This window comes from Tympanuchus pallidicinctus, unplaced genomic scaffold, assembly GCF_026119805.1.
Source record: "Tympanuchus pallidicinctus isolate F22 unplaced genomic scaffold, pur_lepc_1.0 scaffold5, whole genome shotgun sequence".
NCBI classification, from domain to species: domain Eukaryota; kingdom Metazoa; phylum Chordata; class Aves; order Galliformes; family Phasianidae; genus Tympanuchus; species Tympanuchus pallidicinctus.
In genome coordinates, this window is record NW_026294769.1 from 72,719,401 (window position 1) to 72,734,636 (window position 15,236).

The window sequence follows — 15,236 nt, forward strand, 5'->3', positions numbered from 1 at the left end:
TTGCCCTATCAGGGAGAATGATGAATCTATGATGATTCTGTTGAGCTCCTTTCTGGCATCATCAATGCCTTCACATTTCATGTGGAACATGCATTACATTGGAGAAGGAGGTTGAATGTGGGGATTGTCCTCCTTCAAGTGTAGAATCCCATAAGCTGGCAACACTGTAGCCTCTCTCATCTTGATGATGCCCCATTAGCTATACATTACAGACCATCTGACTGCATGGGACAGGAAGGTATCAGGGTTAGGATGGATGCTGCAGCCAGGCACTGTCAGACATCATGCTAGGATGCGGTAAAAGCAAGAAGTATATGGATGATGCCCTAGGCATTGCTGTCCTATCCAATGCAACTCAACCCTTCTTCCTGTGGGTCTTTTGAGTGGCTGGTCCTGTTTGTCTTGATGTCCTTCCCAGCAGTGCTCCATGCTGGTTAATTGCAGATTTGTAGACTTTTGAAAGAAAAAATGTTTCTTCACATATTTGGCTTTAAATTTATCACCTCTTGCTACCACTGAATGATGGTGGTAATTAGGAATTTGCTGTGTCCCAAGCTTTTATTCTGCAGTGCAGTCAATGCAACAGCAATTAATCCCCCCAGCAAACACAGAGGAGGCGAACACAGCAGCGCTGGGGACAGAGATAGTCTTGGGATAATTTATAATTGCAAAGACATGCTCAGAGCAGGAGAGACCTCTGGGAGTTGCTTACTTTTCATTTTGCAGGGAAGGAGGATGGACAGAGAGAGCTGGTGCTGGCTGGCTTATTTGTCCTGCTGTTTGCATTGGATCCCTTCCATTTTCTGGCACCGAGGGACTGGCTTTGGGGTGAATTTTATCTCTCTGCAGAAGAGTTGAGCAGTGGGTGGAATGCAAGCTCTGGTTCCTCCTTGTCGTGACTGAGAGCAATTTGCCCCAAAGCAGTGGAGGAAAAAAAAAAAGAAACAATACCAGAGGAGCTGGCATTCGTGCTTGCTATCTTACAGATCCCTGAAGAAGCTCCAGGAGTGATGTTCTGCCTCTTCTTTGGTTATATAAGGGCCCTAAGGAGCCAGCTTTTAAATGCCAGTGCTTCAGTCAAGCGTGTTTGAAATCCCCTTGAGGCCAGCTCAGCACAGGTCTCCCAGGAGAACAGGGGTATGAGCCTGGCTAGGAAGCATGAGGCCAGGGTTTCATAGAATCATAGAATTGTTTGAGTTGGGAGGGACCTTTAAAGGCCATCTAGTCCAACTCCCCTGCAATGAACAGGAACATCTACAGCTAGATCAGGTTAATCAGAGCCCCATCCAGCCTGACCTTGAATGTCTCCAGGGTTGGGGCATCCACCACCTCTCCGGGCAATGTGTTCCAGTGCTTCATTATCGTTATTGTAAAACACTTCTTTCTTATATCTAATCTGAATCTCTCCTATTTTAGTTTGAAACCATTCCCCCTTGTTTGGCTCATGTATTTTTCTTTTGAGACTTGGGAAATGTTTGTCATCTGTGAATCCATTTCATGGGTGTGAAACGAGTTATCAGTTCTATTTCCCTGGAAGAGATAAGCATCAACAGGTATTTTTTAACCCATGAGTGAAAACATTTAGATTTGACAATGTTATGGACCAGAGCCAAAAACTATGTAGCCAGTAGTGAAGTTGGTGTTACTTGTGTGTCTAAGGTTTTCTTAGGGTCTGATGGACTGAGACCCCAATACTCAATGAAGACAGTGGTAAAATTTAACATAGGTTCGTACAGGATTTTGAATGATCTTTGTTTCCTAGTAGCAGGGTTGTTTCATGCTGAGGATCAGAGATCAAGATACAGAATGCCATTAAGACAAAGTATACAACCACAGTAAAATGGGATTAACAGAACCAAGAGGTGAAATACAGAAGACATAGGATTATAGAACCATCACATTATTAAGGTTGGAAAAGACCTTTAAGATCACCTACTCCAGTTGTTGATCCATCCTCACCATGCCCACTAAATCATGTCCTTCAATGTGATATCTCCCCATTTCCTGAACACCTCCAGGAATGGTGACTCCAACACGTCCTTGGGCAACCTATGGCAATATGTCATGACACATGCAGTCTTACAAAGAAGAAGCAAGGGCTGGGACAGGCAGTAAAATGTCCTCTTTGCAAATATACATTAAGTACCACAAAAATGTGTCTTGTCAGAAGAAACTTTCGGAGCCATTGAATTCTTTTTGTGAGAGCCTTTCTGGAAAGGAGGGAGCAGATGCCATGTGTCTTGGCTCCAGCAAGGCTTTCATCACTGATATTCTCCTCAAATATCTAAAGCACATGACTCATGCTTGTTAAAGTGGCCTCCAAGAGAGGAAGGTGGAGATTTAGCATGCTTCTGCAGGGTGGATGAATGACTACAGAGGAGGCTTTTTGAACTGCGAAGAGTCAGGAAGAACTGAAGATGGCACTGGAGGATTATAAAGTCAGAAACTTGAGGGATGATAAAGACCTCTAAGATCATTAGGAGTTAGACTTGATCCTTGTGAGTCCCTTTCAACTCTGGATGTTCTATGATTCCACAATTTAGTCCAACTGTCAACCCATCATCACCGTGCCTGTGAAACTGGGATGTAGGGTGGCTTCAGATCAGTGGAGAACTAGGCTAGGAAAAGCAGAGTGAACTGTAGTCAGGAGACATGCAGGGTGGAATGAGGCAAAGTAATCCAACTGCACAGAATCAGAACAACCTGTTTGGGAAATGGGTTCCAGGGAAGCCACTCTCTTCTGGAGGGAGTAAAAAGCATACTGGGAAGCATAAACAAGCATGTAGCCTAGTCTGGCAGTCAATGTTTAGTGCTTGGATACAATGCAATATATTTCTTGTACCATGCTTTAAGTCCAGAAGAGAATGATAGCAAGACCTGGAAAATCTCACCTCAAAAAGTGTTAAAGAATAGGAGTTTTTAACTTAAACAGGAGAAGCCCAATCTCTCTGGGTTATCACAGTGGTCATCGTGATGTAGAAGTCTGCAAAAAAGAAATGAGATTAAATATAGCTCAGCTAATAGGAGAGGCCATTCTTCTAGGAACCAGTATCACATGCAGATAATTAATGATCAAGAACACCACAGGATATGAGAGCCTGTATAGTTTTTGACTGTGAGGTGTTCCAGCAACTTTTAAGTCACTATGGACATTTGGGATTTGCTAAAGCCACTGCCAAAAAGAAGTGCAGAGAATTACTAATTGTATAGACTTCAGCACAGCAGCAATGTCAGTGTAACTCTTATTCTTGCCTATATTCAGTAGGATGTTCATTGTCAGCTGAAATCTCTTGGGGACTTTGCTTTTTTATTGAGTCTGTCTGTTTAATGGCTATTAAAACAGAGCTGTATTATTCATTCTGAAATAGCATGTCCAGCAAAATGGTGTTATATTTTTCTTTAGCTCTTAAATTCAGTCTGTTACAGATTAATTTGCAATTCCTAATGGCTTTGAGAAGTATGAGGCAATATTTCAGTAGGTGGGTTGTTTTTCTGCCTGTCTGTGCCCCTGCAGATGTGAGCAGATAAATCAGGGCGTGGAGTATCTGTCCTCACTGAGTAAGTCAATTATGAGAACAGGGAGAAACCATTCAGAGTACTACTCTGGTGAACGTAGAGAAGTGCTTCTCTTTAGATGTTATGAGCACACAGTCTTTGCCAACAATTCAACAAGGCCACCCAGGGCTGCAAGCACAAGTCCCTGTACTGCGAGGAGGAATAGGAAAAGCTCCTTGTGCCATGAGTCTACTGCCCAAATTCTGCTCAAGAGCTGTTAGTAGAGGAGAGCCCCATGGTGCCTGGCCCCAAGAGCCCTTTGACACTCCATAATACTTCATAGGGATGTTCAGCGCCCTCTGATCAGCTTTCTGGACTGTGAGCTCTCATGTCTTACTGCAAAAGGTCTGCCCTCGGCTGCCAGATTCAGAAGCTCTGGTGTCCAAGCAAAGCCACCTTCTTATGGGTGGAAGAGCAATGTATTTCCCAGAAGCTTTCATCTCCCTTTGCTGGCAGACTTCATTCTCTGAGCTACTGTGAGATAAAACATCAAGGAGAGAAGGATTTAGCCATTCCTCTATCTCTCATATCTCTGCATAACAGCAGTGCTGTGCTCTGGGTTTTGTTTGCCAGCAGTGGTGGAGAGGATTTGACAGAGCCTTGGCCTCTTCCTCTTCCTTCTCTTCCTGCTCTTCATCCCCAGGAGCTGGGACTTCCTGTGGTTTGGCAGAAGCTCTGTAAACACATTCCCCAAAGTGCCTCCCTCCTCCTGCCACCAACGCATGCCCTTGTGAGAGAGGAAACACCACTGCTGGGAATGTGGAAGGGGATTTCCATGGGCTTTCATGAGGTTGCCCTCCTTTGCTCCTCTGCAGTGTCAGGAGGATGCCCATCCCATTCCACCCAGCACCCCAACAGCACTGAGGTTTTCAGCCCAAGGCTGCTCAGTCCTTGTTTTGCAGAGCAGCCTGCTTGCCTTGCAATGGGTGATCCCTTTGTAATTGCTGGCCACAGTCCCATCCAATGACCTATTCCCTAGCACAGCACATCTGATACCATAAACATGCATTAGGTACATGATTCGTACTGATTTAGGTGTACCTCCCACTTGGGACCAGTCTGAAAACCCTTCAGTTCCCTCCAGAGGATCATAGATATGTAGAACTATTTGAGTAGGAAGGTCACCTAGTTCAACCCCCTGCTATGAAAAGGGACACCTACAGATCGATCAGGTTGCTCAGAGTACCATCCAGCCTGCCTTTGAATATCTCCAGGGATGGGGAATCCACCTCTTAGGGCAACCTGTTCTGTGACCCTATTACCCTTATTGTAAAAAGCATTTTCCTTATATCCAATCTAAATCTCCTCTATTTTAGTTTGAAGCCATTTCCCTTTCCTTAAGCATGAGCAGAGCTAGATGACGTGGACTGTGGGCTAATATCTGTGCTGTGGATCATCCTGTGAGCCCAATTCCTTGCTCTGTATGGTTACCTCCTGCTGTATCCCAGGACATGGGGGCATGAGATACCCCTCTCCCATCCCACTGCTTCCAGGTTGAGTTTTCAGATCTTGGGTTATTAGCACATCTCTGTTAGGGCCATTCTAGGTGCATAGACATGGTGACCTCTTGAGGTCCACCCCAATCTGATTCACTTGAAGTCAGTCTTCCAATGTGAGTTGGGGATAGTTTAGATGCAGCTTTCCAATGTGGGGACCAAGACAGTGAGACATTCAGGGAATACAGTGCGTGGGTGACATCTAATGTCACTTTGGGGTAACACAGGCTCGTTTCTTCAAGCTTAGTCCTGTTAATTGTAGGGGCCTTGGTGTAAGCAGAAGGATCAAGTCCATGTAGCCTTTACAGGCACATTCTTTACAGGAGAAAGAAGAATATTTTGCTTACAAGCAGCAGGAGATGGATCACAATTCACTTCCAGCTTTACTGTGGAGCTGAAACATTGCACTGAACAGCTGCCATCCTGCTGGGATCTTCCCCTGCTCCCTTAATAGGGGACAGAGCATGAGAGGTGACCATCACCCTCCCTTGGTGGGTACCTCACAGGATCAGGTTGCCTCTTCTCCCCTCTTGCCCATTGGACCACCACGACACATCCATGATTATAGCATCAAAGAGTCATTAAGTTTGACGGGACCCTTAAAAGCCATGGAGTACAACTCCCCTGCAGTGAACAGGGATGCCTACAGCTACATCAGGGTGCTCAGAACCTCATCCAAACTGACCTTGATGTCTACAAGGACGGAGCATCCACCACCTCTCTGGGCAACCTCTTCCAGTGCCTCACTACCCTTATTATTAAAAACTTCTTCCTTATTTCCTTATCACAAACAGATTCACAGGATTGTAAGGTTTGGAAGAGACCTCCAAACATCACTGAGTTTAGAGATCAGCAGCCTACTAAAGCAGATTCCCTACAGCAGGCAAAGTTATCTGTATGGTTATCCGTACTGGGTATTAGTAACTAGCAAAATCGTAACAGATGAAAATGTTGTTTTTCCATTAAACAAACAAACAAGCAAAAGAATTACTTTACAGAGAAAGAGAACAAAAGGTTGTACTGAAAGTGTGATCTGTTAAGATTCTTTTCCTTAAGAAAGGCTTGGTGTTAGCAGTCAACATAAATACTTGGATTATATGCAATCACAGGGAGATACATATGAAGGACACGAGGAAGTTAGATCTGTACACCTGGCAGCTTCTCCTACTGTAAAACCAAAGAATGACAGAGTAGCTGATATTTTCCTGGTCAGATAAATATGAGGGCTGCTCCAAAAGTAATGCCTCCTATTTCATGATGTGACCCACAACTCTGCAGGCAGATGGTGGTGGTATGGCAGTAGAAGTTAAATCTTCCCACCAGTATTCTATTACATTTTGTTGCCATGCAACAGATGGCAGAAGAGGGGCAGTCTGATAAACTGACATCTGACATGGAAGTGCATCTGAAGCAAAGATGTGGAGTTGAATTCCTCCTTGTGGCAAAAATGGCACTCACTGACATTCATCAACACTTGATGAATGTTTATGGAGACTAAACAGTGGATCTGAGTACAGTGAGGTGGTGGCTGGTGTATTTCATCAGTTGCACTGTCATAACAGCTGTGAAATAGTGGGTCACCTCCACTGGTGCAGATTTTATGAGGTCAACATTCAGACTCTTGTTCTTTACTGGTGAAAATGTACAGATAGTGGTGGCAGCAATGTTGAAAAATAGTGCTTTGTGGCTTTGTTTTCTCTATCAAATATTGTTATTGTGTTCTTTGTAGCTGTTGTATTTCCACGGAAACAAATGGGAGGCATTACTTTTGGAGCAACCTACATACATTTGAAAGAAAGGCTCAGACAAATCAGATGGTGAAAGGAAACGGGCAGCTCAGCCTGGGCTCTTTATCAGCCCCAGATAATGGGAATAACAGTATTTTGCTCTTCCTCAGTGTGGAGGCCTGAACCATTGCTGTCCTGGAGGCTGCTGGAGTGCTGAATGAAGTTGTTGGTGTTTGTACAGCCAGGATGTGTTGCAGCACCTTGGGGAGTCACTTACAGCCCCATCAGTGGCTCACTGATGCAGTGGATCATTGAGCCTGGGAAAATAAGCACCATTGGAACCAAAGCAAACCCCAACTGTTCCTCTCCAGAGTAATGATAGTAATTAGTGATTGCTGACACTCTGCAAACATTAGTTAATTATTCCACAGAGCTTCCTGTGGGAGGAGAGATGCTATTTTTAGTGTCTTGTACATATGGGGAAACTGAGGCGGGGGATTTTAGGAAGGGATGGAGATGGGGTTGGAGGCCAGAACTGCTTCTGCAGTCCTGAATATGTTCGATTCTCCATTTGTCCTGAGTGTATTGCAACACGTTCAACTTGCACAATCAAGTCATGTATTTCCTTGTGCCAGAAGGTTAGGATGGGAAATAGCTTTTTTAAATTTTTTTTTATCTTATTTTTTATTTATTTATTTATTTTGTTATTTCAGAAAGGGGCATTTGCCTTAACCCACCAAGCAAAACATTTTTTTTCTTACCCCCCTCACCATTTTTGGAAAATGAAAATCAAGGATATTTTCAGCTTTCCCATCCCACTCTCTCCCTCATTCTGCCTTTTCAGGAAAAAAAAAAAAAAAAAAGAATAAATTGAGTAAAGTATAGAACTGAATGTGTCTAAAAGTCAGTTGCTGCAAAGGACAAATATTCAGTAGATTTTCCTAGGTAAGTGAAAGAACTACATATAAGCCTGCTTCATAAAGACAACACTGCTGTCAAGCCATGCAATTTTTGGGGGTTAGTTTTGCAATATTTGAGGTTTTCCCTGAAACATCCAACTCCTGGGATCCTCTAACATGCAATATTCTCAGGTTACACGATCAAAAAGTGAATGCTGGCTGAGAAATGCAAGCTGGGAATACAGCGGAAAGCCAAGGGCAAGATGCCAAGGTTTTTGCTGCTTCTGCTGCTGTTATTATTATTTATAAATGTCAAATTCTCTTGTGGGTTTTGAAGCTGGGCACTTGAGTTTTAAGGGCCAACTCAGCATTTATCAGTGTCTGGATCTGGCTGGAAGTGCTTCTGAGTGCCAGCACTGCCTGCTCCGACATACAGCATCAGTACATGCTTCTGTTGGTTCATTTCTGGCTGGGGCCATGGGCTGATAAATACGACATTGCTGATCATTAATAAAGTATCTAAACCCTAGGTTTCATATTGACATCTGCAAAATTTCAACTGGCCTAGGATTGTTTTCAAAACACATAAATAAGGGTGCTATTTATTAAAAAAAAATTGTAATGGATTTTCTGTAGAATTAGTTTTTCAGATAATTAGCGTGCCTTGTCATTTTGTTGAATTGTAGATGTATCACCCCAGTCAGGAAGATGCATTTAGGATGCAGAGTAGATCTGTGTCTACCTGTCCTCTCCTTTCTGTGATTTCCAGCTCTCTACTGCATAAGCAACAGCCAAAACCCTTGAATCAAAAATCTGCTTGCACTAAAAAAATCAAGGCCAAGCAGGGAGCCAACTTTTTAACTTTCTTTCCAAATGACCCATCTCTTTTCTACGTGCTATGAAAATCCCTCAGAACTGAATGTCTTTATGGGCCTGTCTTTATGTCTTTATGTCACCTGCTGCACTGTGATGGTCTTTACCTCTGCTCTATGATACTTGGGAAGCTATCAGACTGGATCAGTCTTCCCAAGGACAAAGCTGTGGTCCAAGAAACTGCTTTTCTCATAGGAAATCATAGAATGGTTTAGGTTGGAAAGGACCTTGAAACCCACCAATTTCCAACCCCCTGCCTTTGTCTGGTTGCCTCCCACCAGTTTGTGTTGCCCAGGGCCCCATCCAACCTGACCTTGGACACCTTCAGTGATGCGACATCCATACCTTCTTTGGGCAACATGTTCTGGTGTAGGGAGGGACACAACACAGCATGGCAGCTGCTCCAGCCCTTTTCTTGGCCTGCTGTCCTTAGAACAGATCTGGGATTAGACATCTCACTGAGAAGAGGATTTGAATTGTTATCCGAGGGATGATATCCGCTTCTCCAACTCTCTTCTGTGCTCAAGGATCCCATTAAGGAACTGTGTTGGAGGGAGGAATGAATTGGTATAATACAGTTATCTGCTTTTCAGGGCTCTTTAAGCTCATTTCCTTCCAGCTTCTGACTAGAAAGAGGCCAAACTGCTATTTGAAATGCTATTTTGTGAAGTTATTCTGCAGTTCAGTGGGTTTTTTTCTTCCTTCACTATCCTAATTGCATTTCTGTTTTGACTGCTTCATGTTTGTATATTACTTTAATCATGTTGACTTGCTAGTCTATGAGTTTGAACTTTTCTTTCTCATCTTTTTGAAGAATAAAAATGACAATAACCGCTTTTCTTACAGCAAAAGCAGCTTTTCTGTACCTCTGTTTAGATGCAATGGCTTTTATTGCTTTTATTTATTTGTAACACCTATTTGGTTTAGAGATAATCCTCATACAGAGTCTGTCCAGTTCTTCCTACAATATTTCCTATTTTTATCAATAGCTTTCTCATCAGTGGCTGAGTGTAGATCAGAATTTCCTGGGGCATGTTTTATTAATTCTAAGAAATAAGTGCCAGCCCCTTAATATGGAAATCCAGGCATGTTGTTGAAGATAAGAGCACCTCTCAAAGGAATCATTTCCTTATTTATTTCAGTTGGAAAATGAGCCTTGCAAAAGGAAAAGAAGAGGGAAAAGAATCATAGAATCATTAAGGTTGGAAAAGACCACTAAGATTATCTAGCCCAGAAGTCTGCTTACCACCAATATTGCCCATTATAACACATCCCTCAGTGCCACATTTCCACATTTCTTGAAAACCTCCTGGGACGATGACTCCATCACCTCTCTGGACAGCTGTTTCCAATGGGTTACCACATGTTTTTTGAAGAAATTTTTCCTAATACCCAACCTGAATCTCCTCTGGTGCATCTTAAGACCATTCCCTCCCATTTTATCGAAGAAGATGGAAAAGAAAATAAAATGGAAAAAAGGGAAAAGAAAAAAAAGAGGAGGTAAAAGAAAAAGCAAAAGAAAGAAAGAAGAAAAAAAATACAGCTAACAACACTTTTCTCCAGTCTCTCCATTAAAATGTACAGTTTTCTACACTTGTGAAGGAGGAGGTAGAAGGATGCATAGTGGTAGCATAGTTATGATGACACAGGGCAGCAAAAGAGGGGTTTGACTATAAACTGAGAATGCTACTGACTGATTTTCAGGATGATTTTTGTCTCCATGCTCCTACTTTAAAGGTAGTGGGGGCTGTTTTCAGGTAGTTATTGAGGAGCTGTGCAGATGGAGGCTGTTTGCGTGAAGGTGGACTGCAGCCCAGGGCTGTTCTTTCTGCAGGAGCAGCAGGTTCAGGAACTCAGAGGTTCCAGCTGGGGTGATTTGGAAGGGGGACAAACTTTCACAAGCAAGCTCTGGATTTGTGCCCAGACTGGGGCCGGGTGGACGTCAGCAGATTTGGTTCAGGGAGGAAGGTCGTGTGAAACTTCAGTTCAGATCTGCCCACCCTTGCACTCGCTGTTGTTTGCGGCTGAACTCAAGGACCTGGAGTGAAGGGCAAAGCCTCACCCCTACAGTGCCTGGGATTTGTGTTTCCTGCTCACTGCTCCTGCAGCAAGAGCTGCTGTTTGATGTGGGATGCAATAGCTGAAACCCCAGTGAAAACGGTGTGACACTTCTTAGGGTACACCCCTTGATGTACACCTGTGAGCACCCTGATGTAGCTGTAGGTGTCCCTGTTCATTGCAGTGTAGTTGGACCATTAATGGTCCCTTCCAACTCAAACAATTCTTTGATTCTACAGGCTCCTTTCTTTGCTTTATTAATGCATACTTTTGATTATGACTCTGAGTGTTTAAGGGATGGAGAAAGACACAGCAGCTGGGTGATGGGTTTAACGAACAGCAAACGAATCGCTTGTTGAGAAGGCTCTGTGGTTGCCAGGTTCGCTGGATGTGCTCAAGAGGTGAGACATGGAAGTGTGTGGAAATCCACCACCCATGGGCAATATCCTGATATCCAGCAGTGTGGGTTCCTGCGCTTCTCTTAGTTGAAGGTGGGAATCATAGAAAGGCTTGAGTTGAAAGAGGCTTTAAACATCATCCAGTTCCAGCCCCTCTGCAGGAATCTGTAAAGAAACATCTCTTTCTACCTTGATATCTATTTTATTTTTCTACTAACTTGCTACTCCCAGCTTATTGCAGAGTAAAAGGGAGTGTATTCTCCTTTCCTTCCTTTAAAAACTGGTTGCAATTACCAAATACAACTTTTCACTAAAAATGTGAACTATCTTTGACACAGAGTAAATCCCAATAGTTGATCTATGATGCAACAAAAAAAAAATAATAAAAAATACAGAATGACAGTGCTACTTTTGGAGAGGTTGAAGCTGTGCAGTGGGGTGCAAGGGAGATAAGCTCAGCTGTGCTGTAGGAGTGTGGACACGACAGTATTCATGCACATTAGCATTGCTCAGAGACATCGTGCTGGCCATTTGTTCAACCCACCACGTCTGGGAAGGAGTAAGGAATAAGAAAGGAAACAGAATAGGTACACATTGCTCAGGCTTAGTAGAGAGGCTTCTCCTTCAGAATTTTCTGAAAGGGATTAAAATAGCAGCTAGCAAAAATAAGGCATTTCCCAGCAGTGATGGAGATGAGGGCACTGGAAATAGCAATCTAAACTTCTGTTGCATATTCAAGTACTTCTCTCTTACCAGAGGACAGAACCAGAGACCTATAGATCTGGAGACAGAAATCCAAGGTTTGTCTCGGATTTACCCCAGTTCACTCCTACATCTATGGAAATAGCATATTTCATGACAACCATTGCAGCATGGAAGAAACGGGAATGTGGTAAATGAGAACATAAAAACTGCTATATGTCTCCAGTCCAAAGACCATCTAATCCGAGTGCCCAAGTTTGCACATTGGCCAGGGGATGTTATGTAGGAGAAAACATAGAAAAACAAATCTGCACCCAATTGTACCCACTCAACTTTCAGAAATCCCTAGTCTACAAGGGGACACAGGCACCAGGTATATCTCTGTCTCCCCTTCCTTTCCTGGGTCACTTATTTCCATAGAGTCATAGAATCGTTTGAGTTGGGAGGGAGCCTTTGTTTTAATTTGTCAGGAAGGCACTGTGGTATTTCTAGTGATAATTTTTCCTAAATGCTAGAGCTAGGGATAAAGGAGAAAATAGTATATGGTGATGTTCAACCAATTGACAACTTATTGCTATTTCTTTCTCTTGTGTACATATATATATATATGATATATATAACTCATTAATATCCACATTTTTCTCTGCAAGAATCATATCAGCCCCGTCCTTGTTATGATCAGTTCCTCAAAATCTTCACTTAAGTCAATTTCCACAGTTCTTGAACACTAAGTGTTTAATGTATGCTTTTAGATATTTTTTCAAGCCACTTGATCCAAAACTCCATATGGGATTGCAGTACACAGAGGTTAAAATCTTTCATTAATTCTGCTTAATTCTTCATGCACCCTATGATTTATTTAGCTGAAGGAGATTGCTCTGATCTCAAAATCCTTTGTAGAATCCTGTATTCCTTTCCAGAACACAGCTCCTTGGCTATAGTGCCTGGTCCCCATGTCTTTGTACTTTCCTGTAGAAGTTATTTTGGAAAAGAAATCAAATGTACCAAAAATATGCATTAATACATCATCGTATCATTCAGGATTTTTACAAATGTGTTTTCAGGCAGCTGTAGCAGAGACAAGGAGCCTGAGGCCAGGCATGTGCTAAGTCAGGTATGAATGCAGCACTAATGATAGGAAACAGGAAGGAAATGCCCTTGAGGAGGAGGTGAGCAAGTCTGGGCATCTCTAATCTGAACTGACCTAGAAGCTTTCGTGCTATACCTCTGCTGTTCTCACCAAGGGACAGGGGCTAGGTAGCACATGGATAACACTTTAGAAACTTTGACACTCAAACTGCCTTAGGTAATATAAGCAGTACAGAATCCACCTTTAGGTGGTGGATGGAAATTTCACTTCACCTGAGGGAGAAGAAGTGATAAAAAACGTCTGATTGCTACAATAAGGGAGTTTTTTTGTTCACCTATATAATAACACAGTCTGACATCATAGTTTGTCTTCAAATAAATGCATTTCTTTCCTGCTTTAACCTTAAAATCACAAAAACATAGAATCACGGAATCATAGAATCACCAAAGTTGGAAAAGACCTCCAAGATCATTCAGTCCAGCCATCCAACTTCTAGCAATATTTCCCCACTAAACCATGTCCTTTAGTACATCTGAATGTTTCTTGAACACCTGATGGAAATGGTGATTCCACCACCTACCTGGGCAGCCCATTCCAGTGCCTGACCACTCTTTTGGAGGAGAACATTTTCCAATTTGAATTTCCCCTGGCACAATTTGGGTTCATTTCCTCTCATCCTATTGCTAGATATGTGGAAGAAAAGACCAGCCCACACCTCACCATTACCTCCTTTCAGGGAGTTGTACAGAGCTATAAAGTGTCCCCTGAGCCTCCTCTTCTCCAGACTAAACAATCCCAGTTCTCTCAGCTGCTCCCCATAAGACCTGTGCTCCAGACCTCTCACCAGCTTTGTTGCCCTTTTTCTGGACAAGCTCCAGAACACTGATGTCTTTTTTGTAGTGAGAGGCCCAGAACTAAACACAGTACTACTCTAGGTGTGTCCTCACTGGTGCTTAGAATCATTAGGGGTAGAAAAGTCCACTGAGATGATCTAGTCCAATCGTCAACCCATCCCCACCATACCCAATAAACTATGTCCCTCAGTGCCACATCTCCACATTTGAAAATCTCCCAGGACAGTGACTCTACCACCTCCCTGGGCAGCCTGTTCCAATGCATTACCACTCTTTCTGAGAAAAAAGTTTTCCTAATATCCAACCTAAACCTCCCCTGGTGCAATTTGAGGTGTTTCTCTCTCATCCTATCACTGTTATACAGGAGAAGAGGCCAACCCCTGCCACAATACAACTTCTCTTTATGCAGTTTTAGATAGTGGTAAGGTCTTCCCTGAGTCTCTTCTGTACATTGCACAATCCCAGTGTCAAAACTGTACAAAGTGATTGTGCCAATTCATATCTTATGCCATGCCTGAGGGTCTGGGCATCCTTTGAACAGGACTATTGGTGCCTTGTTGATTCTCTGATAAGTAATAAGTGGGAGAGATACCACAATGTTCCGTGTTGTCTAAGGGGTACCAAGATCCACATGAGCTCTGTAGCAGGATTTGGTCTGTCATGTCAAGGACTAGCAGAGAAAGAAATATCTTTTGATTACCTGCAGCAACTAGGCAAACTTTGTTATTCTTTGAAATACTGAGACTAATCATCAGTGCTGCTGGTGTGTCATTGTTTCTCGGTGTGTGGGTTTCGCATTCTTTTCCAAATATTCAGACATTCAGGGCAAGATATGATCTATGCTATATGTCCCACCAAATGTCAATATCATTGGCATCCATTTGATCCTTCATAAGTCAGAATCTTACTACTATGATGACTTCCTAGGACACCTCAGGCAGCACTCTCTATTTTCTCTTTCCCATAAGCACAGACCCACTCCATGTTAGCATGTAGCAATGTGAACTGCATGAAATGTGGGTAACAGGAGTTCCATTTCTCTAACAGGAGGGCAGTGGTGCTTGTCTCCATCATTCAGTTATGCAGCCACAATACTATTCAGAACATGTAACTCTCTTCAAAATGCAGTGTTGAAACTCTGCTTAATAATTTCAGGAAGATTCAGTTCTGGAGGGTGACACAAATTGTATTTAAATTAGAAGTCACATCCACTTTTCATGCCTGAGGATTCATAATAAGAACAATGAGAGCTCCCAGGCGCAAATAAGACCACGAGTGTGTTTCTCATCATGAAATTATCACTGAGGTTATTATTGACTTGCTTTTGTTTTCTCCTGATCTTTAATGTTGTTCTGCTTCTCTGGATGGCTTATTGGCAAGGAGTGCAGTTAAGACTGTGTGCAGCAAATGTATGTGAGAGGTGATATATATAAATATAAATATAAACATAGCTAAGTGACATGCTACTATTTAATGCAGATTTGCTAGCTTAAAAAGTCAAGTAGGAATATTGCTCAGAGAAAAGAAACAATAACTGACTCAAAATGATGGATTTCTTTACCCACTACATTATACCTCATGAGG